Source organism: Pongo abelii, chromosome 4 (genome assembly GCF_028885655.2).
Source record: "Pongo abelii isolate AG06213 chromosome 4, NHGRI_mPonAbe1-v2.0_pri, whole genome shotgun sequence".
Lineage (NCBI taxonomy): Eukaryota > Metazoa > Chordata > Mammalia > Primates > Hominidae > Pongo > Pongo abelii.
This window is the reverse complement of record NC_071989.2, coordinates 29773083-29799996: the sequence shown is the minus strand read 5'-3', so window position 1 is coordinate 29799996 and position 26914 is coordinate 29773083. Positions and strand designations below refer to the sequence as shown.

Sequence of the window (26914 nt, the reverse complement as noted above, 5' to 3'; positions counted from 1 at the left end):
ATTATAGTAAAAACTGATTAGGCCTTGACAAATGATGGGAAAAGATAGGAAAAGTACACCATTCAAGACAATCAAAAATCATTTACAGCCCCTCTATTTCCCTGTGCTCTCTTATTCAAAACATATTGTTTCCAAAAAGTGAAGTTTTAGAATCATATAGTGGTATGGTTTGGCTGTGTCCCCACCCAAATCTCATCTTGAATTGTAGCTCCCATAATCCCCACATGTCCCGGGAGGGAACTGGTGGGAAGCAGTTGAATCATGGGGCATATTTTTCCCACTCTGTTCTGATAGTAAATGAGTCTCATGATCTGACAGTTTTATAAAGGGCAGTTCCCCTGTACACGCTCTCTCTTCTTTGCCACCATTTAAGATGTGCCTTTTCTCCTCCTTCACCTTCCACCCCAGCCATGTGGAACTGTGAGTCTGTTAAACCTCTTTTTCTTTATAAATTACCCAGTCTTGGGTTGTCTTTATCAGCAGTATGAGAATGGACTAATATATATAGGTAACCTCATGTTTCTAAATGTTGTGTATCTCTTCAATATACCTAATCTGTTTCTTTATGTTTATATCTCTCATGTTGCTTTGCACAGTGGTTCCACATTGGTTCAATAAATATTTCATTAAGTGTGAGATAATGTAGCAAGAATAATTTGATACAAATTTACTCACTTTTTAAGTCAGAAGGAAAAAATAATTCCATTCCAAGGAATTTTCTCAAGATAATTGAGTACAACTATATAAAATGGTGGATTCATTTATTTGAAGAAAAATCAAAATGTGACTTAGAATAAAAGAATAAACATAAAAATGAATTCCAGTTCACTTCCTTAAACTAATTTTCTATTATTTAAGATACATTCCAACTTTTCTCATCTCACTAATCTGACCATTAATATTCAAGTTCTTCCATTTTAGCAAGCAACCATGTTAAATACTTCACAGAGAAAATGCATGAAATCAGAAGAAAACTATTTCATTTTCCCATAATTCTCACAAACTTTTTTAATCCTATTACTATATCTTCTGTCTTTCTTACATTACAGTAAAAATTGCCTGTACTTCTTTCTGCAGTTAATATGTTCATTTTTGCTCTGCATCTTCTTTTAACCATTTAAAACACTTCACAACTGCAAGTAGTCCTTTTTATTCCATCAGTACTTTGTCCAACTTTATTTCCATTATTTTCCTAGAAAAAGATGACAAAATATCATCCTCTATTGATTCCATTCCAGTTTTGCTTCATGTTTATGCTCCCTTTCATAGTAACTGAAATATTTATCTATAGTTGTCCTTTCTATTTCCATAATTCTCATTCTTTTCTTCACCCATTCCAATGTCTCTCATATTCACAGAGACTACCTAGGTTATTGTTATAATCATGACTAATGCTAAAAATCTAATTTCTGTCTACTTTTGTATGTATCAGTAAAAATCATTTCCTGAAAATGAGAGAAACCACATCTGGCTAAAATGAGCAGACAAATACTTTATTAAGAAGTCGTTGGGGCTGGGCTTGGTGGTTGACACCTGTAATCCCAGCACTTTGGGAGGTGGAGGTGGGCAGATCATGAGGTCAGGAGTTCAAGACCAGCTTGGCCAACATGGTGAAACCCCCTCTCTACTAAAAATACAAAAATTAGCTGGGCATGGTGGCGGGTACCTGCAATCCCAGCTACTCAGGAGGCTGAGGCAGGATAATCCCTTGAACCTGGGAGGCGGAGGTTGCAGTGAGCTGAGATCACGCCACTGCACTCCAGCCTGGACAACAGACAGAGACTCCGTCTCAAAAAAAAAAAAAAAAAAAAAAAAAACAACAAAAAACAAAAAACAAAAAAAAATAGAAGTCTTTGATAGTTCAGATAATAACTGATAAGGGGTCTTGACACATGGCTTCAAACAACAATCAAAATGTCTCATCAGAATATCTCCTTGAAGAAATTGCTTTTACTAATCATAGCATTAATGCTGCCAGAGACAACAATGGGAAAACATTTCTTGTTGCCACTGTAGCATCACTGACACTGCAACCTAAGAATAGAATCTTGCTGGAACTGCCATTGTTGTGAGAATGGAATTTATGTTGTTCCGAAATCTTTGTGCCACAAGTTTATTTGAAGCCCAAACTAAGATCACCTGCTTGTCAGCTCTACTAGGCCTGGTGTCCGTACTCATTCTTCAAGTGGTTCTGGAAACGTGTCTATCTGGACTTATCTGTTCCATTGTGGGAAGAAGCCTCTACTTCACAGAGGTAGTTGTGATCGGTTACTTTAATTAGATGAGATTTTCCAGGCACTGCAATTGGGCATTAAAGAGAACAAAGAAAGAAAGTAAAAGGGAAAAAATTACTATAATCCTCACTTTCCCACAAAAAAGGAAACATACCTTCTAATATTTACATATAAAAATGGTTCATATCTAGAATAATTCATATATGATTCATAATATTGGTTATATTTTCTCTAGCTCTCCAGAAGGAAGAATATGCAAAGATATGATTCATTTATTGAACTAAACTCAAAATGTAGGCTATACTGAAGAGACTATTGTTTCGTCAGGGTGTTCAGAGCCCATCTTAATATTCTGTAATGGATGGATTACATTATTATGTAATTATCTCTAATATAATATGTATAAAATTGATACATGATAAATGGGAAAAATATTCTTTAATATAAACAATATCTTGTAACTCAACAAAGAAAAAAAGACCTATTAATCCTAATGTCATCACTTGGCAAGGAAGTTACAGTCTATGATTGCCTTCCTCCACTTTTTATTGCATAGTATCCTTAAACTTTAGTTTTATCATTAACTAATCATTATTCTTTATCAAATAATATGATTGAAACTTTGCTTTTGAGGGCTCTAAACCTTCTGTTTCAATTTTCCTATAAAGACGCACTTCCCTTTTTCATTAACTTTTATTACTAGACAGGCAGTACTAAGGTATACAGAGGCTATGTCTTTATACTATTATCTTTCTTCTGCAGTAAAAAACACATTTTTTAATGAAAGTGAGAATGAGTTATTTCTGCAAAGATCATCTTCCTTTTTTCCTTGCTCTTGCTTATTTGCCAAAAAAAAAAAAAGAAAGAGAGAAAAAGACAAAGAAAAAAAAAGAAACAAAAAACTAGCCAGTACTTCAGCTTCAGCTTCTAGTTCAATATAAACCTTGATAAGTCAGCAGATGGTAGCTTTCCCCCTACGGAAAGCTATGTGATTCTCAAAAACATTTTTTACAATAAATTAATTTGGTGCAATGTTGAGTAGACACCATTCCTCTTTCTTGCTTAGGTTCTCAAACCATATATTCTGTCAATAAAAAAGACATTAATGTGGATGAAACTGCAGACTCAGAAGTTCTTATCTCTTGTCATAACTAGGTTCAATTGTGTATCATCCTAGTAACTTCTGAGTTATAGAATATACATAACTATAAAAATTAACCCATTGTCTCCTGCATTTGATATAAAGTCAAATTTTTGGTCAGATACAACATTGTATTTTATAAAATAGCAGTGATTAAATAATTCAATAAATAAAGTGAAGAGAGAACTGAGAAAAGCAATAACTACAGTGAAATCAAATACAAACCATAAATTAGTGTGTATTGCCAAAGCCATGAGAGAAGTTTAATGTAATTTACTTAATAAGTTTAATGTAATCTACTAATGCATGGTTGACTGGGTCCCTCCAGAGTATAGCACTTTTTCAGATTATCAACAGAGAAAAGTACTTATGGGAGGTTAGATGGCCCTTATAGTATCTATGTCAACTTCAGTAAAGAAGATCTTACTGCTATTTCTTGGAAAGGGAACAACAACAGAACAAGTACTAGATAGCTAGAATGAGCCTGTCTGATATTTACAATGCAGTTGATAGCATCTGCTTAATTATTTGGTTCTATTCCAATAATCAAGTAGGAACTTTCACTGAGCTTTTAATGTATCATAGGATGGGCATATTCCTATAATTTTCACCCACTTTAAGGAGATCATCTTCATCACATTTCTCGAATATTTTCATCTTAATTTCTCCAGACATTCCCCACAAGTCCTGATCATCATGAAAAGCCATAAATCAACATAATAAGTATTGTTATTAATAAATATCTTTGGAATTAGAGTCCTCACTTTATTTATCTTAGAGTCTGGTTGTCTTTTTCTACATGATATCAGATAGTAATTTAGACTTTGCAGGTCATACAAAAATTTATCACAACTACACATCTCTACTACTGTAGTGTGAAAGCAGTCAGAAACAATATATAAACTAATAATAATTGCTGTATTTCAATAGGCCTTATTTATAAATGAAAATCAAAAGACTGGATTTGAGCCACTGGCCATAGTTTGCCAACATTTGACTCAGAATATTACATTACCCTTAACCAAAATCCAACTGCTTTTTGCACTGGCCAAACAAGTATATTAAAAGGGGGTGTGCTGCAATAGTTGTATATTGACATACAACATAAAACACACACACACACAAACACACACACAAGAATCTTTACCAAGACCTTACATCTTTCATGAAAATTAACTCAAAATTCATCACAGACCTAAATGTAAAATACAAAACTAAAAAATCTTAGAAGATAACATAGAAAATCCATGAAATAAAATCTAGAAAATCTAAAAAATGTCTTGAGTTTGGCAATAACTTTAGATACCACACCTAAGGCACAATCTATGAAGGAAAGAATTGATAAGCTATACTTCATGAAAATTTAAAGTTTCTACTCTGTAAAAGACACTGTCAAGAGAATAAAGAAGCCAAAGAATGAGAAAACATCTTTGCAAAAGACTTCTCCAATCAAGGATTGTTACCAAAATACGCAAAGAACTCTGAGAACTCAACGATAGGGAAAAACAAACAAACAAAACAAAACAAAATAAAACAAAACAAAAAACAAAACTCTCATTAAGAAATGGGCCAAATACCCCTAAGGAAACCTCACCAAACAAGATACAGAGGTAGAAAATCAACATATAAGAAAGTGCTACACATCATATGTCATCAGAGAAAATGAACTAAAACAATGAATTACCACTAGACACTTACTGACCAAATTTTAGAACACTGACACCACCAAATTCTGTTGAGAATGTGGAGTAACAGGGACTGTAATTCATTGCTTTTGGAAATTCTACATAGTTCACCATTTTAGAAGTCAGTTTGACAGTTTCTTACAAAACTAAACACACTCTTACCATATGATTCTGCCAATTTTCCTTTTGGTATTTACCTAAAGCGGTGGAAAACATATGTCTACACAAAACCTGCAAAGTCATTTATAACAATTTTATTTATAAATGCCAAAACTTGGAAATAACCAAGATGTCCTTTAGTATGTGAATAGATACACAGCGGCACAGTCAAACAATAGAATATTATTCAGCACTAAATAATAATCTCTTAAGCCGTAATAAAGAATGGAAAAACGTCAATGTTATTAAGTGAAAGAAGCCAGGCTGAATAGGCTACATGCTATGTGACTTAGAATATAAGGCATTAGACAAAAGGCAAAACTATGAGTAAAAGACTGTTTGGTTGGCAGTGGTTGGAGGTGGGAAGAGATATAAAGGTAGAGCATGGAGAAATTTTAAGGCAGTGAAACTATTTTATTAGATACTATAATGGTGGATACATGTCATTATATATTTGTCCCAACCCACAGAATGTACGACACCAGCAGTGAACTCTAATGAACACAGTGGACTTTGGGTGATAATGATATGTCAATATTGGTTAATCAATGGTAAGAAATATATCACTCTTGTGGGGGATGTTGATAATGGTGGAGGCTATACATGTGTGGGGGAAGGGAGAATATGAAAAATATCTGTACCATCTGCTTAATTTTGTTTCAAAAATTTGCCTAAAGGGTTCTAAAAATAAAACCTATCATAAAAAGAGGAAGAAGGTGTGATAGAAATTCTATTCAACATATTTTAAGTTCTTAATGTTAAGATATAGTATTCACCATAGATTCATTATTGCATCATTTTTATCATTTTATAAGAAGAAGCTCTGGTGGCTTCTACTTCATTCTTCCTGTCTCGAATACTAGTACAGCATAGGTCAAAGAGCTAATATGGATATTATAAAAGCTTTTAGGGTGATTGCAAATGTATCTTGAGGTAATCATGGTGCAAATCTTTGTCTCGTAGGGGGCTCCCTAAAGAGAATTCACATCAAAGCTGAATATATTGTCATACCCCTCATAGGGCCTCATTTAGAAATGTGAAATGCAATGGAATTCTGCATCCTCAGAGCCAGTGTCCAATAATGTCTAGTTAATTCTATTTGTTTTATTCCCTCAATACATAGTGAGCCTATTAAATGGCTATAAGCAATTCAGGGTGGTGTTACAGCCTGAATTGTGTTCTCTCAAAATTCATACGTGGACGTTCTAACCTCTAATAACGCAGAACATAACTGGATTTGGAGACAGAATCTTCAAAGAGGTAATTAAGGTAAAATGAGATTGTAAGTATGGGCTTTAGTCCAATATGACTGATGTTTTTGTTTGTTTGTTTGTCTGTTTTTTAAGAAAAGGAGATGAGGACACATGTATACAGAGTGAAGACTATATGAAAATAAAGAGAGAAGATGCCTATCTACAAGTGAAGAGAGAAGCCTCAGAAGAAACCAAAACTCTGGGAACACCTTGATCTCAGGCTTCTAGATTCCAGAACTGTGAGAAAATATATCTTTGTTGTTTAAATCACTCAGTCTATGGTACTTTTTATGATAGCCCAGCAGACAAATACAAGTAGGAATTATATTGTTTTTTGTATTATTGCAGGGCCCTTCCTCAAATAATTAACTTTCTTTCATTCACAGAGTCTAAACTTTTAAAGAACTCAAGTCAGGGAATTGGCCTATGGACTGTGACTCTCAATCTTGGTGGCTCCATTAAAAACTACAGAAACAAAGTGGAAGATAGATGACAGATAGATAATAGACATATATGATAGATAGGCACGTAAATCAATCTTTTGTTGTAAAGACTCCTTGTTTAATTTTCCAATGACCAATTTTTACTTGAGTCTTCATGTTCACGTTAGTATATTTGGAGATAAATGCATTAGAAGCATTGATTTCTCATTGAAAATATTTCCCCATGCAAAGTCATTTCAGATTTTTTTCAAAACAACATAAGAAAATCATCATGAGACATAGGAGGATAACTTATACTTACTGTTAAGGAAGGCTCATTTTGTATTAAGCATTAAAGCTGCCCTACTTATAGATTCTTATTTCATTTCTCAAGTCCCACTTTTTCTTCAGTGTGTAGTTACTCAACTTTCAAATGCAAACATCAAAAATGAAATATCCTGTGAAGCGTAATGTTGGAAGTAAGTGGCTACTCACAAAATGTAGTGAGATAAGTAATTAAAGGATGAGAAGCTGGATCAGTAATGATTCTGATATATATGTACAAACATATTATTTACATAGATATATCATCTACATCTGATATATATCATCTATATATCTATATCTGTGTATCTCTATTATCTATCATCTGTCTATTTATCTGTTATCTATCATCTATCTATCTATCTTTCTATTTGCACCAAGGCACAAACTATACAATCAGATACTTCCTATGACTTCACTAAAAAGTCCTTATCAGTCACAGTTACAGAGCTAAGAACAACCTTAAAAATTCTTGATTCTGCAATTGTATTAATAGCTGGACCAATTCGATATGTAGATTCATTAAGGGTCTGCTGAAGAAGTTAGTGTTCTAGTATACTACACACGAATATCCCTTTATACAGTAGCTGATTATCACTGCCTTCAGTACAAGTGTGAGCAGATAACAAATTGTAAATTCCTCTCACTTGTCTTGAGCCATTTTACCTCTGATTCCCATTTTATATAAGTTGTTCTTGGTTGTAAGCACAGAAGTTACCTCTCCTGATTAGAAGGATTTAAAAAAAAAGAATACTGATTGGCTTACAAAATTAATGGGATAGCTAGAGAATTATTCTGGAAAGATACATAGCTTGGGTCTATGACAAAAATCTTTCCACAAAATTGTCTTAGTAAAGAAACCACAGCCACCTTGTTAGAGTTCTAGATATTGCAGCCGGTTTTACTGTAAATGTCCTACGGATGAATTAACCCTTGACCCTGGAAGCTACTACTAACACTTTCTGTTGCCTAAAAATGCTTACATTCAATACAGCTGCCACTGTTGCTAGAAAGGATAATCTGCCATTGCTGCCAATACTTGTGAATTAAAAAACATAGTATGTGGCCCTAATTGCAACAACATAAGTTCAGTACTCATGCTACTGGTTAGAGAAAACTAAGAAAGTGTATTGATAGTCAGTTTTATATTTTATAATAGGAGGTATATATTGCATTGCCTAAGACGCAAACATTAAAATGGTTTTAATGCCCAATAGCCAGAATAATAATGATATCATACACATTTTGTTATTATGAATAAACTATCCCTCTCACAAAAATATGCTTATCAGTAAGTAGAATCACAATCTATCCACTTACCGAAGCCAAATATCTTAGGACTTTGTGATGCATCCTACCATTACATTTCATATTCAATTTATCAGAAAGGCTTATTGATTATATCTCAAAAAGAGATCTAAACCTTATTACTTGTACCACTAGAAACCATCTTCAAGCCACTGACATTTGGACTCCAGATACAATCTCCTGTTAGGTCTCCATGCCTCCATTCTTGCTACCCTACAGTCTGTCTACTCCACAGCAGCCAAAATAATCTTTCATGACTCAAATAACATCAAGTTATTGTCATGTTTAAAGTCCTCCATTGCAAGCAGAAAACCTAACTTCTTACCATGTCTGCAAATTCTTATATGACCTATTCCCTGTTTTGTTCTCTGCTCTGATTTACTTCCAACTCTGTGCTCTTCTACACTATTGGTTTATGTGATCCTTTGTAATTCTTATTCATTTTTTAGAAGAGAAAAATTTATCAGAGGACCTTCTTTTTTTTCTGGAAAATTCATTCCTCAGAGTCCTTTGCTTGGCTTCTTCCTTCTTATAATATCAATCAGTGCGAGACTATACATTCATTGCAGAGGCATGCCTTTCTCACTTACTCTTGCTAAAAAGAGTATCAATGGTCAGTTCTATCTTATTTTATGCTCTTCAAAGTACCAATGAAGAAGTAACTCTCTCTCATGCTTATTGATGTAGCCGCCTTTACTATATTGTATCTGATACAGAGTAGATAGTCAATAAAAATATTTGACTAACTCAGTAAGTCTAGACACCATGTTTTAATGACTATATTGTCTATTCCCCTCATGCCCCCAAAAAACTGATAAAAATTACTGTTAGTATAGTCAGAGAAGCTAATTTCTTACAGCTCAATATGAAGTTATACCAATTTTTCCTGTTCTATATTGTTTATGTCTTGGGAAAGTAAAAATGGTATATAGAATTCTGAAAATAATATAAATATTCACAATTTGGAAATTTTTTTCTATATATTAACATTGATATATAGAATTTCCAAATGATTCACCAATAATTTGAATTAAATACACGTAGATAAGATGAAGAACTGAGAACTGAATAACTAAGGAGTTATTTGAAGTTTCAGCCTGTACTCACTCTCTTAGCATCTTAAGTGATTCTGGCTGACTTGTGAAGATCTTGGGTTAATATTTTCTAAATTACTTTCAATTCTTTGAAAATAGATTTAAAAAAATACTACCACATATGTAGATGACAGCTAACTAGAATTAATTTAAATATAATAAATAATACAAAATAGTCAAATTGGCATCAAAGAGAAAGAAGATTTTCTTCACTTTGACAAGATTAAATTTAATAGAGGTGAATAAAAAAAGAAACGCCGTTTCAGAATATCACTGGTTCAACTTAAACCTATATTGTTGAGTAAGAAATATTTTAAAGGGTAAATAGAGTCTTTGCTTTAAGAACTTTTGTGTAAGCCATTGATATTAGCATAATCTGAAATGGCTATGACTTGACCCCAGAATAAGGGCAATGTGTTTCAGAATAAATATTTAACTAAATAAAATATTTAAAGGAGAGCAAACACATTGAGAGTAGTCTGAATGGCACAGGAGAAATGGTTGAGCAAATGAGACACCTGGTCCAGAGACAATGAAGAGATTTCGTTATAGCTCAAGCATATTTTTAAGGAATATGATATGAAATGCAAATTGCATATAGTCTTTGCACCTTGAAAGGTCATAAGCAGCACTACAGAATGCAAAGTCAGCAGGAGCAGGGCTTCAGTTTAATGTAACAATGATTGGAAAACTATCATTATGAGCCCATAGTGAAGTGGTCTCCCAGTGAAGTGCCCTCCCTTTTCAGAGTGATGAGAGAAGTCCTTTCTGCATCTAGAAATGGGCCAAGATAGACTTCTTCATCCACTCTAACAAACAGTTGTATTTCTGTCAGTCACATGCTTACAATAAGAACAAAGAGAAATGGGTAGGCGGCAATGTAACTAGCAGTGGAAAATTGTGCTTGTGGTTTACAAAATATTTTTATCTGGTCAGATATTCCCCGCAGCTATTAGATGAACAGGTATGAACTTTGAAAGATTGGTTTCCATTCTGAGTAGAACCTTTTGCTAACTAGGTTACAGCTAAGGAATCTCATTATTTAATTTTGTGTAGGAGTTTGGAGACAGGCTGCTGAGTGGATATAAGCCTCTGCCCTAGAAGAAAGAGCATATAAAAATGTGACAGCTTGTGTAGGTGACACAGTGTGTGGGTGAGGGTGACGGTACTGGCATGAAAGCTGAAATAAAATAAAATGATCATTTCCTTTAATTAATAACTGAAATTCTGTGAGGTAATGGTCACTTGAAAGTGAGACATCATTAATTTATAAATAAGGGCAGTAAAGAAGTAAGTCTGAATACTGCATCTTATGTTATCTTAGAGAAGCACAGCACCAATTCAAAAGGCAAGAATTTCCTTGTCTGAGATAGGATGTTTGCAAAGAGTTAACATTCTCTTCTCACTCTGTATTCCAAATTACTTTTGAAAGTAATATCCATATTGTACCTTGAAGGAAAGCCTAAGCAGTAAACTTTAACGGCTACCTGAGTTGGCAATCATTTCATAGAAACAAGACACTGCGCTGGAAATTGCCCTATAAATAATATCCCTTACAGAAAAATTAAAATGGAATTCATATTATTGATGTTCACTAGCAGCCATAAGAAACACAAGGGAACAGGAAGTGGCTCTTGTTTCAAATCGCTCTCAGAGGCACCTGAAGGACACCCTCAAAGTCAGCTTTGATCAATGGTGATAAGTGGTTTGTCCAGCATTTGGAGTGGGCTGTAATGTATTTGGAAACCTTGAAGAATTTGCCTATTGAATAGAAATGATCCAGACATTAGATGCCCCACATTGAGTTTTTGTCTGCACTGGCCATTAATTCACCAGTGCTCAGATTTTCTGAGGAAAAAGCCTCTTTTCCTTCCTTGCTGATTCTCTACCTCCCCTTCCCCGCTTCAGTTTGTTGATTTTTACATTTGTGTTCACCTCCAGGCTTTATGTTCTCCAGGATTTTTCTGGATTTTGGACTGGAGGAAAGATCTACAATTCTGCTTTAACTATTAGTTACGTAACCTGCTTTGCTAGGTGCATATGTTGATGTGAGAAGTGAGACAAAAAACCACAATCTCTAGGTCGTGTTGTGCTTCTGTATGTCATGACTGGTTACAGTGGTGTCCAGAGTGTGCATTAAATTGTCCATGTTGAGAAGTAGATATTCATATGAAACTGTAAATGTTAAACTATAAATCCAAGAAAAACAGAGAATAGGAAGGAAAGGAGCAGAAGATGAAGGAACAAAAACAGGAAAATGATAGCAAGAGTTAAACTGAAAGAGAAATAAAAAGAGCAGCAAATAAATTGGAAAGACAAAGCAATCGGAAAAGGTTAGAAAACTAGGAACACACAATTCCATAAGAAATGTACTATTCAGCATGAGTCAAAGATTAGATAAGACAAGTAGCAGTGTCTCATACCTGATTCTAAGTGCACATTGTTCTTTATTTATAGTTGAATAAAACATTTTTAACTGACCAGGTCTCATATGACCCCCTTGCTTTTATTTTATTTATTTATTTTTTAATTACACCTGAAGTTCTGGGATACATGTACAGAATGTGCATGTTTGTTACATAGGTATACATGTGCCATGGTGGTTTGCTGCACCCATCAACCCATCATCTGCATTAGGTATTTCTCCTGATGCTATCCCTCCCCTTGTCCCCCACTCTCCAGCTGGCCTCAGTGTATGATGTTCCCCTCTCTGTGCCCATATATTCTCCTTGTTCAACTCCCACATACGGGTGAGAACATGCGTGTTTGGTTTTCTGTACCTGTATTAGCTTGCTGAGAATGATGGTTTCCACCTTCATCCATGTCCCTGCAAAGGACATGAACTCATTCTTTTTCATGTCTGCATAGTATTCCATTGTGTATATATGTGCCACATTTTCTTTATCCAGTCTATCGTTGATGGGCATTTGGGTTGGTTCAAAGTCTTTGCTACTGTGAATAGTGCTGCAATAAACATACGTGTGCATGTGTCTTTATAATAGAATGATTTATAATCCTTTGGGTATATACCGAGTAATGGTATTGCTGGGTCAAATAGTATTTCTGGTTCTAGATTCTTGAGGAGTCACCACACTGTCTTCCACAGTGGTTGAACTAATTGACACTCCCACCAACAGGGCAAAAGCATTCCTATTTCTCCACATCCTCTCCAGCATCTGTTGTTTCCTGACTTTTTAATGGTCGCCATTCTAACTGGCATGAGATGGTATCTTATTGTGGTTTTGATTTGCATTTCTCTGATGACCAGTGATGATGAGCTTTTTTTCATGTTTGTTGGCCACATAAATGTCTTCTTTTGAGAAATGTCTGTTCATATCCTTCACCCACTTTTGTTGGGGTTGTTTTTTTTCTAGTAAATTTGTTTGAGTTCCTTGTAGAATCTGGATATTAGCCCTTAGTCAGACGGATAGATTGCAAAAATTTTCTCCCATTCTGTAGGTTGTCTCTTCACCCTGATGATGGTTACTTTTGCTGTGCAGAAGCTCATTAGTTTAATTAGATCCCATTTGTCAATTTTGGCTTTTGTTGCCATTGCTTCTGATGTTTTAGTCATGAAGTCTTTGCCCATGCCTGTGTCCTCAATGGTATTGCCTAGGTTTTCTTCTAGGGTTTTTATGGTTTTAGGTCTTACATTTAAGTCTTTAATACAACTTGAGCTAATTTTTGAATAAGGTGTAAGTAAGGCATCAAGGTTAAGTTTTCTGCATATGGCTAGCCAGTTTTCCCCACACCATTTATTAAATACAGAATCCTTTCCCCTTTGTTTTTGTCAGGTTTGTCAAAGATCAGATGGTTGTAGATGTGTGGTGTTATTTCTGAGGCTTCTGTTCTGTTCCATTGGTCTATAAATCTGTTTTGCTACCAGTACCATGCTGTTTTAATTACTGTAGCCTTGTAGTATAGTTTGAAGTCAGGTAGTGTGATACCTCCAGATTCATTCTTTTGCTTAGGATTATCTTGGCTATATGGGCTCCTTTTTGGCTCCATATAAAATTTAAAGTAATATTTTCTAATACTTTGAAGAAAGTCAATGGTAGCTTGGTAGGGATAGACTGAGTCTACAAATTACTTTGGGCAATATGGCCATTTTCATGATATTGATGGTTCCTATCCATGAGCATGGAATGTTTTTCCATTTGTTTGTGTCCTCTTTTATTTCCTTGTGCAGTGGTTTATAGTTCACCTTGAAGAGGCCCTTCACAGTCCTTGTAAGCTGTATTCCTAGGTATTTTATTCTCTTTGTAGCTATTATGAACGGGAGTTCACTCATGATTTGGCTGTCTGTTTGTCTATTATTGGTGTATAAGAATGCCTGTGATTTTTGCACACTGATTTTTATCCTGAGACTTTGCTGAAGTTGCTTATCAGCTTAAGGAGTTTTGGGGCTGATGATAGGGTTTCCTAAATATACAATCATGTTATCTGCAAACAGAGATAATATAATTTTCTCTCTTCCTATTTGAATGCCCTTTATTTCTTTCTTTTGCCTGATTGTCCTGGGCAGAACTTCCAATACTACATTGAACAGAAGTGGTGAGAAAGGGCATCCTTGTCTTGTGGCAGTTTTCAAAGGGAATGCTTCCAGCTTTTGCCCATTCAGTATAATACTGGCTGTGGGTTTGTCGTAAATAGCTCTTACTATTTTGAGATACATTCCATCAATACCTAGTTTATTGAGTGTTTTTAGCAAGAAGGGGTGTTGAATTTTATCGAAGGCCTTTTCTGCATCTATGGAGATAATCGTGGTTTTTGTCATTGGTTCTGTTTAAGTGAATGGATTACACTTATTGCTTTGTGCATGTTGAAACAGCCTTGCATCCCAGGGATGAAGCCGACTTGATCATGATGGATAAGCTTTTTGATGTGCTGCTGGATTTGGTTTGCCAGTATTTTATTAAAGATTTTTGCATCAACATTCGTCAAGGATATTAGCCTGAAATTTTTGTTGTTGTTGTTGTGGCTCTTCCAGACTTTGGTATTAGGATGATGCTGACTTCATAAAATGAGTGCAGGAGGGGTCCCTCTTTTTCTATTGCTTGGAATAATTTCAGAAGGAAGGGCACCAGCTTCTATTTTACCTCTGGTAGAAGTAGGCTGTGAATGCATATGGTCCCGGGCTTTTTTTGCTTGGTAGGCAATTAATTGCTGCCTCAATTTCAGAACTTGTTATTGGTCTAGTCAGAGTTTTGACTTCTTCCTGGTTTAGTCTTGCGAGGATGTATGTTATCCATTTCTTACAGATTTTCTAGTTAATTTGCATAGAGGTATTTATAGTATTCTCTGATGGTAGTTCGTATTTCTGTGGGATCAGTGATGATATCCTGATATCCCCTTTATCATTTTTTATTGTGTCTCTTTGATTCCTCTCTTTTCTTCTTTATTATTCTGGCTAGCAGTCTATTTTGTTAATCTTTTCAAAAAAAAACAACTTCTGGATTCACTGATTTTTTGAAGGGTTTTTTGTGTCTCTATCTCCTTCAGTTCTGCTCTGATCTTAGGTATTCCTTTCTTCTGCTAGCTTTTGAATTTGTTTGCTCTTGCTTCTCTTGTTTTTCTAATTGTGATGTTAGGGTGTTGATTTTAGATCTTTCCTGCTTCCTCCTTTGCCATTTAGTGCCATAAATTTCCCTCTAAACATTGCTTTAGCTGTGTTCCAGGGATTCTGGTATGCTGTGTCTTTGTTTCTGCCTTAATTTCGTTATTTACCCAGTAGTCATTCAGGAGCAGGTTGTTTCATTTCCATGTAGTTGTGTGGTTTTGAGTCAGTTTCTTAATGCTGAGTTCTAATTTGATTGCACTGTGGTCTGAGAGACTGTTATGATTTCTGTTCTCTCATATTTGCTGAAGAGTGTTTCACTTCCAATTATGTGGTCAATCTTAGAATAAGTGTGATGTGGTACTGAGAAGAATGTATATTCTGTTGATTTGGGGTGGGGAGTTGTGTAGATGTCTATTAGGTCTGCTTGGTCCAGAACTGAGTTCAAGTCCTGAATATCCTTGCTAATTTTCTGTCTCTTTGATCTGTCTAATACTGATAGTGAGGTGTTAAAATCTCTCACTATTTTTGTGTGGAAGTCTAAGTCTCTTTGTAGGTCTCCAAGAACTTGCTTTATTAATCTGGGTGCTCCTGTATTGGGTGCATATACATTTAGGATAGTTAGTTCTTCTCATTGCATTGATCCCTTTACCAGTATGTAATACCCTTCTTTGTCTTTTTAAATCTTTTTTTGGTTTAAAGTCTGTTTTATTAGATACTATGATTGCAATCCCTGCTTTTTTTTTTACTTTCCATTTGCTTGGTAAATCTTCCTCCATCCCTTTATTTTGAGCCCATGTGAGTCTTTGCATGTGAGATGGGTTTCCTGAATACAGCACACCAATGGGTCTTGACTCTTTATCCAATTCGCCAGCCTGTGTCTTTTAAATGGGGCATTTAGCTCATTTACACTTAAGGTTAATATTGTTATGTGTGAATTTGATCCTGTCATTATGATTCTAGCTGGTTATTTTGCCCATTAGTTGATGCAGTTTCTTCATAGTATCAATGTTCTTTACATTTTGGTATGTTTTTGTAGTGGCTGGTACCAGTTTTTCCTTTCCATATTTAGTGCTTCCTTCAGAAGCTCTTGCAAGGCAGGCATGGTGGTGCAAAATTTCTCGGCATTTACTTGTCTGTAAAGGAGTTTGTTTCTCCTCTAGTTATGAAGCATAGTTTGGCTGAATATGAAATTCTAGGTTGAAAATTCTTTTCTTTAAGAATGTTAAATATTGGCCTCCACTCCTTTCTGGCTTGTAGGGTTTCTGGAGAGAGATCTGCTGTTAGTCTGGTGGGCTTCCCTTTGTGGGTAACCCAACCCTTCTCTCTGGCTTCCCTTAACATTTTTTCCTTCATTTCAACCTTGGTGAATCTGATGATTATATGTCTTGGGATTGCTCTTCTCAAGGAGTATATTTGTGGTGTTCTCTGTATTTCTTGAATTTGAATATTGACCTGTCTTGCTAAGTTGGGGAAGTTCTGGATAATATCCTGAAGTGTGCTTTCCAACTTGGTTCCATTCTCCCCATCACTTTCAGGTACACCAATCAAACGTAGGTTTGGTCTTTTCACATAGTCCCATATTTCTTGGAGGCATTGTTCATTCCTTTTTATTCTTTTTTCTCTAATCGTGTCTTCACACTTGATTTCATTAAGTTGATCTTCATCCATTTTTCCACTTGATCAATTTGACTATTGATAAAACTTGTATGCTTCCTGAAGTTCTCTTGCTGTGTTTTTCAGCTCCATCAGGTCATTTATATTCTTCTCTAAACTGGTTACTCTAGTTAGCAGTACCTGTAACCTTTTATCAAGGTTCTTAGCTTCCTTGCATTGGGTTCGAACATGCTCCTTTAGCTGGAGGAGTTTGTTATTACCCACCTTCTGAAGCCTACTTCTGTCAATTTGTCAAATTCATTCTCCGTCCAGTTTTGTTCCCTTGCTGGAGTGGAGTTGTAATCCTTTGGAGGAGAAAAGGCATTGTAGTTTTGGGAATTTTCAGCCTTTTTGAGCTGTTTTTTTTCCTCATCTTTGTGGATTTATCTACCTTTGTTCTTTGATGTTGGTGACCTTTGGATGGGGTTTTTGCGTAGTCATCCTTTTTGTTGATGTTGATGCTATCGCTTTCTGTTTGTTGGTTTTCCTTCTAACAGTCAGACCCCACTTTTGCAGGTCTGCTGGAGTTTGCTGGAGGTTCACCCCAAACACTGTTTGCCTGGGTATTACCAGCAGATGCTGCAGAACAGCAATAACTGCTGGCTGCTCCTTCCTCTGGAAGCTTCATCACAGAGGGTCACCCACCAGTTGCCAGCCAGATCTCTCCTGTATGAGGTGTCTGTTGACCCCTGCTGGAAGGTATCTCCCCATAGGAGGCACGGGGGTCACAGACCCACTTGAGGAGGCAGTCTGTCCCTTAGCAGAGCTCAAGCACTGTGCTGGGAGATCTGCTGCTCTCTTCGGAGCCCGCATGCAGAAACGTTTAAGTCTGCTGAAGCTGCACCCACAGCTGCCCCTTCCCTCAGGTGCTCTGTCCCAGGGAGATGGGAGTTTTATCTATAAGCCTCTGACTGGGGCTGCTGCCTTTCTTTCAGAGATGCCCTGCCCAGAGAGGAGGAATCTAGAGAGGCCGTCTGGCTACAGAGGCTTTGCAGAACTGCGATGGGCTCCACCCATTCCAAACTTCCCTGTGGCTTTGTTTATCCTGTGAGGGGAAAACCACCTACTCAAGCCTCCCTCAGTAATGATGGATATCGGTCCCTCCACCAAGCTGGAGCATCCCAGGTCCACTTCAGACTGTTGTGCTGGCAGCGAGAATTTCAAGCCAGTGGATCTTAGCTTGTTGGGCTCTGTGGGGCTGGGATCTGCTGAGCTAGACCACTTGGCTCCCTGGCTTCAACCCCCTTTCCAGGGAAGTGAACAGTTCTGTTTCGCTGGCGTTCCAGGTGCCACTGGGGTACAAAAAAAAACTCCTGCAGCTAGCTTGGTGTCTACCCAAACAGCCGCCCAGTATTGCACTTGAAACCCAGGGCCCTGGTGATGTAAACACCTGAGGGAATCTCCTGTGGGTTGCAAAGACAGTGGGAAAAGCATAGTATCTGGGCTGGATAGCACCATCCCTCACTCACACTTTCCCTTGGCTAGAGGAGGGAATTCCCTGACCACCTTGTACTTCCCAGTGAGGTGGTGAGGTGATGCCCCGCCTTGCTTCTGCTAGGCCTCCGTGAGCTGGACTCACTGTCTAACCAGTCTCAGTGAGATGAACCAGGTACCTCAGTTGGAAATGCAGAAATCATTTGCCTTCTGTGTTGGTATCCCTGGGAGCTGCAGACTGGAGCTGTTCCTATTCAGCCATCTGGCCCAGAAAACCCCCTGCTTTGAAGTGTGTGTGTGTGTGTGTGTGTGTGTGTGTGTTTGTGTGTTTCATGCTGTGAAGCTACTTTGGCAAGATGAACATATGCTCAACAGATGAAAAGAAATTATTAAGTGGTCCGGGCTCAGTGGTTCACGCCTGTAATCCCAGCACTTTGGGAGGCCGAGGCTGGCGGATCACAAGGTCAGGAGATGGAGACCATCCTGGCTAACACGGTGAAACTCCTTCTCTATTAAAAATACAAAAAAATTAGGCAGCCGTGGTGGTGGGCACCTGTAGTCCCAGCTACTCAGGAGGCTGTGGCAGGAGAATGGCGTGAACCTGGGAGGTGGAGCTTGCAGTGAGCAGAGGTTGTGCCACTGCACTCCAGCCCGGGCAACAGAGTTAGACTCCGTCTCAAAAAAAAAAAGAAAGAGAAATTATTAAGTGAACTTTGACCAATATATGTAAGAGGATTGTCTATAAAACAAATGAGCAAAACTCTCCAAGTGTCTTCGTTGGATAAATATGAAAATGCAAGGAAATTTATAGGAAGGTTAATGAAATAACTGAAAAATCAATAAATCTTTCACTTCTGTGATATCAAGAAGCATAGGATGAAAAAGTCAAAACCTAAAGCAGGAAGGGCCAGAAGGAGGTCCTTCTTCCATTTTCCAACAGCAAGTAAATTGAGGGTCCTGGCAATGTCAGTCGTTTGGGGTGTTCAAAGGAGTAACTTCCACTTTAACCCCTGATTCCTCATCTAAAGTAAGTGTAATTTCTGTTCTTTAATTATGAGATTTATCTTATTCCTCACACTTAGCAGTAATGTAATGTAGTGTGAAGACTGTACAATGTTTTCTGTATTGGTAACTGCATTTCAATAGGAAGTTTTCTGCTTAAAAAGCCTGTAGTGTTTTTAATTGTATGAACAGCCTAAGTGGAAAATCAAGAATGTGAGAATAATATATATTTTCTATGATTAAAAAAAAGAGAGAGCATTTTATTAACAAGGAGTACTGAGGGCATTACCACTTAATCTGAGATCAGTGTTTAGCCAAAGGTGGAATTTATGTGCTCTAATTGGCCCAATAACAAAGATGCCCAGAATTCTGCATTAGAAAATATCTGTCTAGTTCATTGGGCATGAATTGGTTGAAGGAAAAGCATTTAAATTAAATGATTGATTTAAATGTTTTATATATATAAAACACACACACATATATATATATATGCTTATATGGCTGTGAACACAAATCTCATCTTGAATTATATATATAATGATATTATTACGAGATATATATATATATATATATATATATATATATATATATATACATCTTATTCTCATGGGAGATTTATAATGTAAGTAATACCATTTGGGTAAAAATTCAGTTTTTCCCTTAGTCTTACATGATTTGGGGATTTTGAATTGCAAACAACATTTATGTACTTTATGTAATTTCCTGAAAAGGGATCCATTCCTGAGACAATTTCCAAGATTATTTGTAAAATTAGGCTTGGCTTTTGAAGACAGAATCAGTTGTGTGTTTCCCACACAAGTCAGGAGTTGTATGTTGTGAGGACCAGCACTCCAGGTAAAGAAAAGTAAAAATTGTCATTTAGATGGATCCACAGCAACACTTTCAACAAAGCTTGGAAATGAAAAGGCACGTTTGGAACACTGCAATAATTTCATGTGCCTAAACAGCATTTCACAATGCATTTCTCATAGAATGCTTAGACTGAGTATTGTTAAAAGGTGCTAGTTGAATAGTTATGTGATCAGAATCATTTGGAAAACATTAAGCTCCAAGCATTCAATCAGACGTCTTTACTGAGGACATCGCAGAACCTACAAACCAGTACCTATTCTGAATTTCAAGAGGAATAGATGTTTATTTCAAGAGGATAATGTTTCAAACAGCATCCTGATTTCCTATTGTTATACAACTGGAGAGTGGATTGGCTACAGCAAAGGGAGTCAGTTGGATAGCTGTGAAACCCAAGGCTGGAGATATAGGGAGTGGTAAACTTATTAAAGGTCTCACTTATCACATCAAGGAATTTGGTTATATCCTTTTGCAATTTTAACATGTAAAAATGAACTTAGCTGCGTGTAACAGAAAACCTAACAAAAGGTTATGCAAATGAACACATATTTCTGATAACTAGATGTTCAAAACTATATTATTACTTTCTGGGTTTGTATATACATATTTCTTGTAAGTATATACATATGTATACATGTGTATGAATACATATATATGAATATATGATACAATAAAGTATGATATATTTTATATTTTTAATATTGCTTTATGCATCACACATTACATGTCTTACATTACTTTTATATGTAGTTGGCACTTTTGGCATTCTGCCTAAAAATATCTGTATCAAAATCCATTGATTCATTTTTACCTTCTTCTTTTTTTTAATATTAGTGCAGGTGACAATGTTATCAACTTTCCATTAGTACATAACAGCTAGAAATTATTTTAGTATCAATTTTCTCCATATAATTTTGGTTACAGGAGTCCAGCTAAGATTAAATGAAGTGGGAAGCACATAATAGTATGAATGCCAGGAGCTGTGGTTCATTGAGGGGCTATATTTGAATAGTAATATGGTTTGGCTGTGAACTCAAATCTCATCTTGAATCGTAATAATCCCCATGTATCAAGGGTGGGTCCAGGTGTAGATACTTAAATCATGGGGACACCTTCCCTCATACTGCTCCTGTGGCAGGGAACAAGTCTTAAGAGTTTGGGGCCAGGTGTGGTGGTTCATGCCTGTAATCCCAGCACTTTGGGAGGCCAAGGCAGGCAGATCACACAGTCAGGAGATCGAGACCATCCTGGCTAACAGGGTGAAACCCCATCTCTACTAAAAAATACAAAAAATCAGCCGGAAGTGGTGGTGGGTGGCTGTAGTCCCAGCTACTCCAGAGGCTGAGGCATGAGAATAGCGTGAACCCGGGAGGCGGAGCTTTCAGTGAGCCGAGATCGCACCAGTGCACTCCAGCCTGGGCAACAGAGCGAGACTCTGTCTCAAAAAAAAAAAAAAAAAAAGAAGAGTTTGGATGGTTTTATAAATGGGAGTTTCCCTGCACACTCTCTCTTGCCTGTTGCCATGTAAGATGTACCTTTGCTTCTCCTTTGCCTTCTGCCATGATTGTGAGGGCTTCCCAGCTATGTGGAACTGTGAGTCCATTTAACCTCTTTTCTTTACAAATTACCCAGTCTCAGTTATATCTTTATTAGCAGTGTGAGAATGGACTAATACAGATAGGAAGTGTTATTTGGTATCTTTTGGAAACTGTGAATACTACTGGGGAAAGGTGAAGACGCTTATAGTAAGAAACACTGGTGTTCTGGAAGATAGTATAAATAATAAAGTAAATAATTTTAAAGCAACTAAAAGGAAACCCATAGAATTTTCTCAACACATTTTGAATACTATGGAATATTACTTGCTTTTCGATTTGGAATTTAAAACCCCAAATATTATTGAGTCCTTGCTGTACTTATAATTTCATTATTTTCAATTTTCATAAATATACATTGGGAATAGCTGTATATTTGGCAGACATTAAAGATACAAAAATGTAAAAGACACGAACTATTCTCAAGATGCCTGTAATGGAAAAAGTGAACACATAATACAATTAGGTTGTTTCTGAAAAGTTTCATATAGGTGATCGAATCTGAAAAGTATGTATATAATATTGAGAATATGTGATATGAGATAGCTTTAAAAATATTCTGTAGATGAATGTGCATGGTTTGTTTAAATATAATTTTCATAAATTTGTTTAGCTGAAATTCAGTTTCCACGTTGTTTATACAAACTAAAATATTAAACTCCTAGAAATGCAAATAAATTATTGGTAAATGCTATGGTATGTCCCTCCCAAATTCATATGTTGAAACCTAATCACCATTATGGAATTAGGCGATGGAGCCTATGGGAGGTGATTACATCATGAGGGCAGAGCCTTGGTGAAGAGTATTATGCCTTTATAAAAGATGCCTGAGGAAGTTTGTTTGCCCTTTCTACCACCCAAGGACGCAGCAAGAAGGTGCCATCTATGAAACAGAACGTGAGCATTCCCCAAACACCAAATTTGCTGGTGCCTCGATGTTGGACTTTTGAGCCTCCATAACTGGTGAGTAAGAAATTTCTATTTTGTATAAGCAGCCCAGTCTGAGGCATTTCATTATAGCATCCCCAGAAGGACTAAGACCTGCAGTTATAGATACAGTTGGCCTTCCGTATCCATGAGTTTCACATCTGTTGATTCAAACAACCAAGGATGGAAACCAGTGGATAGGTAGGGCCACTGTATGTATTTTCCATCTGTGGTTGGTGGAATCCACAGATGTGGATCCTGTGGATACAAAGGGTGGATTATGCGACACCATTTTATATAATGGACTTGTGCATCCTCAGATTTTTCTATCAGCAGGAGGTCCTGAAACCCATCCCCTGCAAACACCAAAGGGCCGACTGTGTATTATTTGAAAACTTCTATTTGGAACACTCCCATTAAATCAATTAAACAGAATTCTATAACATTTTTTCTTCTCCTCAGTCTCAATATTTATCTCCAATATGTGGCGGGTGAATCTATACCTGAACAGAAGTAGCTTGGCAATTTTTTGAATAGTCTTGCTACTGAGAAATAAGGAGGAGACTATTCATCAAATATTACCCAGAGGTAACTCAGAAAAAGTTTTACTTTGTATAAAACCTCTCTTTCTAGGATTCCAATAGTGTATATTAGATGAATGATGCTTATTTTCTAAGTCATCAAGTTTTGATGATATTATTATTCAATTTTCTTCTGTATAGTATTTTCATCCTACTTTTCACTACTATTATTGTCACTTATAACTTCTCGATTTCTTCAGAGTTAGGCATGATGCCTGAAATTGCCATAGATTTTTGTACTGCTTCTAAAGGTATAACATGAAATTCTTGTATTTCCTTTCACAGTTTCTTTAAAATGATATATAAACTTACAAGTACCTCTGTAGAGGGTATCCTATAAGATTTACTTTATTTTTTAGAGCTTATTCTTGTACTTTATAAGGTTCTATGTAGATGAGTGCCCTTGAAAGAAATTAAAGCAAAGATAACTGCATTGCTAGAATATACATAAGATAAAAATATACTGATAATTCCTGATTTGTTATAAATGTGATTTTTTCAATGATTCTGAAGTGGTCAATAATAAAACTTCATGGGTGTTGTGTATGTCAAGTTTGCGTTGAATGTGCTTATATTTTTCAGAGGTGATCTTTTTATAATATTCAACAGCATTTGTGATCTACAAAAATAAATAAAATTTTAATTATTGTTGAATTATTATATTGAACCATTTTTTCAAGACTGTATTTATTGTTTCCATCCTATGTCTATCTTTCTCAAATTTCTGAAATGTAGGCTATGTGTATTATATAGCTATAATCACAGTAATGCGACATGCCAAGCCATGCTAAAACTTTATTGACATACAACAATTAGGATTTCTTTAGGTCATCTTTGTCTAGATTCACTCAGGACTGCTTCATATAGGCTGGACTCACTCATCATCTATAAGTTGGCAGGTGCTTGGCTGGCCTAGGCTGGCCTCTGTGATTCAGCTGTTCTGGTGTGGCTCTGCTTCATTTGTCTCTAAATCTTCTCAATCAGATCAGAGAGATAATATGGAGATATTCCTTTCGTGGTGGTGGCAGAGGTGAAAAAGAACATACAGAAAGAATACACTATCTCCTAAACTTGGCTCAGTGACAGCCTGTTAACACATACATTCATGTTATTCAATTGACCTAAGCAAATTACAAGGCAAAACCCAAATCCAAGGAGTGGGATATATGTAGTCCTTCCACACTCCCACCCTTTACTGGAAGGAACTGCAAAGTTGCATGCCAATGGCATGAGCCCAGGGAAGGCTGAGCAATCAGGTCACTAGGGTGCTCAATGACAACATTAGTTTCTGGCAATCTGCATTGTAAATATATTGAAATTCCTTTTTAAATATAAAGAAAAATATTTTAACATGTAATTAACTAGATTCTCTAAAATTCTGACAGTCACTTAAGTGGGTAAATTTTAGTTTTCAGGAATATGATTGGAAACAGTTTTAGTATTTGTTTTGTAGTTGGATAATTTTAACTGGACATACTGTGTAAGAATTTCTATTTTAAGCCTTACATTTCATAGTTTTTTTAGAAATGTATAATGTACTGAAGCAAATTTTGGAAATTATGAAGGAAAGATTAAAAACTTAGTAATAATTATAGGATAATTTGACAAATATAGTATTTCTGCTCTGAATTAAAATTAATACTTTATTTAAATTACTGACAAATAAACTTGTTTATCTCACTACAACATTTTAACAGAACTTAAAATTGTATTTACACGATAAGTATTAAGGCTTTAGTAAAACAAGTAACGAAGACAGTATCTATACCCTACACGCCAATCTTTTGCTGGATCTTAGGAACTTAACTCATTTTCAGTCGGCTTAGTTATGGTTTTTATTATCAATATGACCAGGGAAATCAGTAACTTCGGTCCTTATTTCAATTGAAATCTATAGCAAAGTGAGTTTATATCGAAGATTCCCTGGTGAAACTACAGATACAACAAAATGGCTTGAGAGAAAATTCCACCTCTTATGTGTTTTCTAGATAATGTTTTTTTAGATCTGATACTTTCTGTACTTAAGCAATTCCTGATTAGCCATGTCCAGAAATAACACTAAATTTTCAAAATCTCAGAGTATGATATCTTCTGGAGTTATTTTGCTGTTGTCCCAGTTTCACGTCTTGCAAGTTGTCACTCCATGTACATGAAATGGGACAAGCTATCTCAGCAAAGACTTTAGACATTATTAAAGAATACTGCCATCCACAGCATTTCTTTCTCTCTTTTTTTAATTTAATCTTTCCAGTCAAGAGTAGAAGCACTAGCTTAAGGCATTCAGGGTGAACTACTTTTATGATGTAACTTTACCCTGAGAATGACTCAAGGCAGTACTATTTGAAATACACTTTGATTTGCGTCAGGGAAAGAGAAGGAGGTCAAGGGATTGCCCCATACCTAGGTGGCCACCAAAAAATATATTTACTGCAGATTCAAGTTATTTAGGTTGTTCAGCACTCATACAAACTCTAAATAATACACACAAAGACAACAAAGCTCTGAGGACTACTACATGGTACAGAAAGGCTTAATGACCTCTTAGCAGACTCTTAAAAACACAGATGTGTGAGTGGTGATTTAGACTCAAACCATATGAAGAACAGAAAATAATATCAGAGGGAGATTTAGAACATGCATTTTCCCAGGGGTTAGTGATTCAATTACCATTAGAGCTACGTGGAAAGGGACTTTCACTTATCTCTAGACAGTGTAATTTGAAATGCCCATTTCAGTTCACTTCATCACATTTATAATATTCCAGAAACATTGCCTTGTTTATGGCCTCTCGTGTGATGCCATTCAGGATACTATAAAAAGGTTGAAAGCATAAAAATACAATGCAGCATATTCACTAAAGCTGAAAGACAAAACAAAGCAGCATATAAAAGCTTATTCTATAAATTTGGCTCTTGAATATATCTTTATTTTCTGGGAATATGTTATAGAATGCAGCTTATTCTAAGCTACACTGTGTTGTAGCATAATAGATAAATCACCCTCATCCCCTCGGTTTTAGTAGATATCATCTCTGTAGCAAGGTGGAACTGGAAAGCATGTTGGTGTAAAAGGTGACATATAATAAGAGACAGACTCTCACAATAGAGTTAGGGATCTGGCCTTTTTCTTCAACTAATATAAACCAACTTTTAGCACACTAGCATGGCACACGTATACATATGTAACAAACCTGCACGTTGTGCACATGTATCCTAGAACTTAAAGTATAATGAAAAGTATATATATATTTTATATATATATTTTATATATAAATATAATATATATATTTTATATATAATATATTATATATTTTATATATAATATATTATATATATATTTTATATATTATATATTATATATATATTTTATATATTGTATATTATATATATTTTATATATTATATATTATATATATTTTTATATAATATATATTATATATATTTTATATAATATATATTATATATATATTTTATATATATTTTTATATATTATATATATATTTTATATATATTTTTATATATTATATATATTTTATATATATTTTTATATATAATATATATTTTATATATTTTTTATATATAATATATATTTTATTTTTTTATATATAATATATATATTTTTTTATATATTATATATATATAACTAGAAAGAAAGGTTAAGCCTAGTTTCCACA

General features: G+C 35.6%; 1 long non-coding RNA gene across 2 annotated transcripts in view; it reads left to right on the top strand.

Moving 5' to 3' along the window:
- Positions 1-2111: 2111 nt before the first annotated feature.
- The window catches only part of LOC129059361 (uncharacterized), a 60314-nt gene continuing 35511 nt past the window's right edge, over positions 2112-26914 (top strand). The window contains exons 1-4 of one of the 2 annotated variants that reach the window (XR_008525189.1): positions 2112-2254; positions 5690-5770; positions 6566-6711; positions 22597-22697. This is a non-coding gene — a long non-coding RNA (uncharacterized LOC129059361). The remainder of the gene's footprint in view (positions 2255-5689; positions 5771-6565; positions 6712-22596; positions 22698-26914) is intronic. The other variant, XR_008525187.1, reaches the window with a different exon arrangement.